Source organism: Danio rerio, chromosome 19 (assembly GCF_049306965.1).
Source record: "Danio rerio strain Tuebingen ecotype United States chromosome 19, GRCz12tu, whole genome shotgun sequence".
In the NCBI taxonomy this organism is placed as follows: Eukaryota; Metazoa; Chordata; class Actinopteri; order Cypriniformes; family Danionidae; genus Danio; species Danio rerio.
In genome coordinates, this window is record NC_133194.1 from 33,322,376 (window position 1) to 33,328,375 (window position 6,000).

Sequence of the window (6,000 nt, forward strand, 5' to 3'; positions counted from 1 at the left end):
AGTGCTGAATTGATGATTGAGAACCAGAAACCAATGTAAACCACAGTAAAAAAAAAAATGCTTGGTTCCACAGAATTTCTTCATGGCGTCTCAACACAAATTAATTAAGTTAACTTTATAATTTTGAGAAATTTAAGTGGATTGAACATAAAAAATTAAATAAAATAAGTGAAATAATTACTTGAGTGAATAATAAGATGCTTTGTTAGTTACAGATTTAATAAAAGGAACCCTAAACTCACATAAAGAACCTTTTTGAGAGTTCTTCAGAACAATGCAGTTCTAACTAACTATTACTAAGAGGAAAGAGGAATCATTTGCTTTTTTCTACAATCAAAAAATGATTTTGCTGCTTTTTCAAACTACTTATTTAAAATGAGCTGAAACAACACAATGGTTGAGATTTCTTTGGGACAAGTTAATTGTTTTTTGTTCAATCCACTTAAATTTGTTACATTAAGTTAATTGATGTTTGTTAGGACAACATAAATGAATTGTGTGACACCCTGCATTTTTGACCATGTATGGATGTCAATGTTCCGGTTTCCAACATTCTTCAGTATATCTTCATTTGTGTTTATCAGAACAAAAAAATCTCAAAACTGGTTTGAAACAAGTCAAGAGTGAGTAAATGATTACATAAACTTCAACTTTGGGTGAACTATCCTTTTAAGGCTTTTTCATGCATCTGTCAGTTTTTTTTTACTTTTTGTGACGTGTTTTTTCAATTTAAATGGAAAAAAAATCATACAAAATACACCTTAAAGTATTTCTTTTTAAAAATGTGTTTTTTTTAAAATGTGTTTGTGTCTTTAGATTTAAAATACAAAACATACAATAGGCCTGCATACAGTACAACAGTTATCTCAAAGTAAATAGTTTCTCATGTACACACAAAAAATGCTCATTGGATTTACTATTTTTTAAGGTTTTTTAAAACATCTCTATTTTTTTTACAGTAATCTTTTGTCATTTCAAATTATATTCAAAATATAGTAAAATGACAAACAATCTCTCTAAATTAACAGTTTGACTTTCATTTCAGGTACTTTATCAATAAAGACAAATTACTGACATTTTTGCTTGTTTGTTTTTTTGTACAGGGAAATTACAGTATTATTTATGCAGTATTTTTTCTGTTTCTTTAAATTATATTCAATAGTCCAAAAAATTACAAACAATATCTGTAAACTAACAGCTTGACTGTTATTTTATGTACTTTATAATTAATGAGAATTCAATGTTTTATACAATAAAATTGCTGTATTATTTACACAGTGTTTTTTCTTGTTTTTTTGAGGTACATTTAAACTTACGTAAAATTAAAGTAATAAATTTGCTCTGTAAAAAATAAAAATCAGACCAAATGCTAAGTCTTGTTATCCTGTTACTGTGAACATTATGATGCGTTTCTCTTTTTTGCCTTGCTTTGTTTGTTAATTGTTTATGTGGTTTGTTGCCGGGACTGACTTTTTTCATTGTAAAACTTTAACATGTAACTTTATTGAACGGATTTAATGGTAATAATCTAGGAAAAGTCTGTAAAATAACAGTGTTTTTCTGTAAACATTTTAATGAAAATATCTGTATGATTTATTATTTTTTGCACTTTATTTCAACAGAAATTTTACCGTAATTTTATGGGTTTTGTTTGGTCGCTGGTTCGATCCTCTGCTCAGTTGGCGTTTCTGTGTGGAGTTTGCATGTTCTCCCTGCGTTCGCGTGGGTTTCCTCCGGGTGCTCCGGTTTCCCCCACAGTCCAAAGACATGCGGTACAGGTAAATGGGGGAGGCTAAATTGTCTGTATTGTGTGTGTGTGTGTGTGTATGTTTCCCAGAGATGGGTTGCGGCTGGAAGGGCATCCGCTGTGTAAAAACTTGCTGGATAAATTGACGGTTCATTCCGCTGTGGCAACCCCGGATTAATGAAGGGACTAAGCCAACAAGAAAATGAATGAATGAATTTCTAAAAACCATAAAACATGGTTTATTTCACTTTAATATTTGCTCCATTGTGTTTATTTATGACTGCTGTTTATTATATGTATATACCAACTTCCATGAAAATATATTAACATTTCAGTGCCCTACAAAATCATCCCAAAAAAATCTAAATGAATGACTTTTTTTTTTCAAATAAAGCTATTAAAGTAATCTGGTGAAATTGTATTTATATTGCTATATATCGCAGAGAAAATAATATTGCAATGTGAATTTTTTTCAATATTGTGCAACCCTAGTTATAGTAATGACTAATTGTGAAATAATAAAAAAAAAGTGACATTTTTCCAATATCGTGCAGCCCTAGTTATATAGTAATGACTAATTGTACTTGATTATTTCCTCACAGTGTGGCTTAATGTAAAAATAAAATGAATCTTGTATGCGAGTGATGGTTTGATTCTGTCCGCGACACCTTTAAACACTCGCCGGGTGAGGATGGAAAATTCATGACGGTGGCAAAGTGCTGCTATGAATTTCAATGGCATGTCTGAACACTGCAGAGTTAAAATAGACAGGAAGCTGTCAGTGGACATTGAGTAATGTGCACACTGAGCGTCACCGATCCTAATTCAGCTGATCCTAAAACAGGCGGAGAAGTGACTAACTTACCTTATGACCCCTCATGAGATACAGTATACAGTATAATCAACTGACATGCTGCTGTTTTGTAATGGATGACACAGTTCATTCTCATTTTGAGCATCAAGGCTTCATTCTTTATTACTTCAGTGTTTCTTTCTTTCTTTTTAATTGTGTTCTTTTTGACTCCTTTCTTTCTTTCTTTCTTTCTTTCTTTAACTTCTTTCTTTCGTTCTTTCTTTCTTTCTTTCTTTTTACTTCTTTTTTCTTTCTTTTATCTTCTTATTCTATGAACTATTTGTCAAATTAGGTTTTGTGTTTACAAAAACACATTTATTATGGGAGTAAAATACAAAAAAATTAGTAGAAAGCACAATGTACACTTAGCAATTTTCTGGTAGGACAAGCAAAATTGGCCATTTTAAAGTCTCATAAATGTCAAAATGATGGAGAAAACAAAGATTTACTCAGAATGTTTAAATCATTAGTAGAATACCGGGTCACTGTGGAATATGTATATTGTCAATTAACAAACAATATGTTTTCTTTGATATGAGGTGGTGTGTAAAAATGCTCTTGTAGTGAGAGAATTTGAAGAATTATGTTTTAAGTGGTAATGTCTATGAAGTGGTAATTTTATGAATTGTTAAATTATTAGTTTTGATTAAAAAAATAAGTGAAAAAAGTATTTTAACTTTTTTTTCTTTCTTTTACTGCTTTCTTTCTTTTTAGTTCTTTTTTTACTTCTTTTTTTTTCTTACTTTCTTTAGTCCCTTCTTTTTTCTTTCTTCACTTATTTCTTTTTTTTTGCTTGCTATATTATAACTTTATTCTCTATTTAGTTTTTTGTTGTTTGTGAAGATTGGTGTATGTTCATTTGTTCATTTTGTTAGTTATTTTATTTTTTAACAAACTCCTAAAAAGCAATGTTTTATAAATGTATTGTGTTATATAATTGTTTTTATATTTTAAATTGGCTAAAACCAAAAATGTTCCATAAGATTTTTTAAGAATCCAATAATTAATTGTTTTTATTCATTCATGCTGTATCATCTTTTTAAAATTATATATATATATATATATATATATATATATATATATATATATATATATATATATATATATATATATATATATATATATATATATATATATATATATGCAATAAAAATAGTTCAGCCTTAAATTTCTAAGTTAACTCAAATTCAATTTTTCTCAAAAATGTTTGCTGCTTGTTCAAACTACTTATTTAAAATAAGCTGAAACAACACAACTTTTGAGGGTTTTTGGGACAGTTTAATTGTTGTATGTTCAATCAACTTAAAATTGTTAAAAAAAACTTAACTTAATCGATTTGCATTGGGACAACATGAAGGGATTGCGTGCAACCCAGATTTTGATTTTGAAGCTAAAACATCAAGTTATCATTTCTATAACTTAAAAAAAGTTTAAACCAACTTTACTTGTTAAAATAAGTAAAATTAACATAAAAAAACATTTGCTGTTGTGACTTTTTAATTATACCAAACAGCAAAAAGCCATCTTTAAGAGATAGCAGTCAAGCTTTCCACATTGAAAATTCAAAACATGACGTGTCTGTCAGCAGAGGTACAATACACGTCCATCTCAGACTGTCAGAGTTCACGGATACACTTATTATGTAGTGTAAACAGAACCAGCATGGCCCGACATTGTGTATTGTGACCCACAGCCACATAGACACTTTTATTGGACTTTGAGACTATCAGCAGAGATTTTTAATGTTGCGTGTATGCGGACTGCTAAACATGCAGTGGGTGTGTTCATTTGACTTTTTTAAATAGTCATTTGCAGTTCACATCTATGTGAGAGATTTAAGAGAGCAAAATGTTGAATGAAAGGTAATATCAGTCTATGCATGAGTGGACATTCAAAGAGAAAATATCAAAAATATAAAGACACATATGCTTATTTTATGTCACAGATAATGCACCCCTGACAATGAGTAATGCATATTTTGTATATGCATTTAAATTCTGTTATAAAATATGCATCGCAATAAAGTTAAACATTTCTTTTTGTTTTGCTCTGTTACTGTTTTGATTTATTCAAAATGTTTTGCTTTAGATACGCAGTTGCTGGGTGTGATTTGAATGAATGGACGTCCTGTGTAGACATGCTATGTTGCTGATGGACTGGATATTGCTGTTATATGTCTTTTAGTTGTGATTCACTTTCTCTGATTGGGAATATCTTCAGAAGTGCATGTGATTAAATATTACAGCAATTTTTAGTAAAAATATAAGTAAAGAATAAAACTACTTTTACAGATTCACAACACACACGCACACGCACACGCACACACACACACACACACACACACACACACACACACACACTTACAGTAAAAAAAAATATTTGAAAATATTTGTGTCATTCATGTCAAATATATAAATCTACTGTATTAATAATATTAGAAGCTTCTTTCCTAAAACAACTTTAAAATATATATATATATTTTTTGTCTTTTAAATGTACCAGTGTTTGGTAACACCTGATGAGTCATTGCTATGACTACTCTACTGTATTTCCAGTGTTTTCAGTAGAAAAATATAATCAAAAATGGTTGTTTAAAATGAAATCAATAAAATTTCTAGTGATGAATTCAGATTAATTGAAAAAAGTAATAATAATTTATTACTTTTACATTAATATATTTTAAAAAAATGAAATCTTTAAATGCTAAAAAATGTAAGCTTCAAAATTTTAATTAAACATAACAGAAAATAGAACAAAGAAATCCCATTATTCATGCCCTAAACAATTAGCTAGTGTGAATAGCATTTTTGTAAAAAACATATTTTAAGCAAACGTCTTTTCATCACATAAAATACTATTTAAACTAAAAATTATTTTATACAAATTTTTCATTAATAAACCATAGTTATTGACATAGTTGTTAATAAACAATGATTTTAAAAAATCTAATATTTAATAGTAATTACAAAATTAACAATTACATTTATTTCATTTCATTTGATCCCATGTTTACATTTAATTATGTTGTGACACTAGTTTTTTTTTTACTATTTTAAAATAAATAATATAAAATATGTAACTCATTTTATTTATTTAAAAGTGTTTTTAAAAGGATCATGTGTTACTAATGACTTCAGTCACAGTCATCACAGTTTTGCAATCAGTCACAATTCCTATTTAAATAGAAACCTATTTTAGGTTGCAATAATGTAACATTTTCACTTATGTTTTAGAACAGGGCTGCCCGAACTTTTTCATACGAAGTGACAAAAACCAAATATCATTGAGAGCCTTGGAAAACATACCAAACTATATTACATTAAAATTGCCATAGGTAATTTCCTATTTTATTTCAGAATATCTCAAATAAAAAGAAAACATTTAAATCGTATGAACTAAT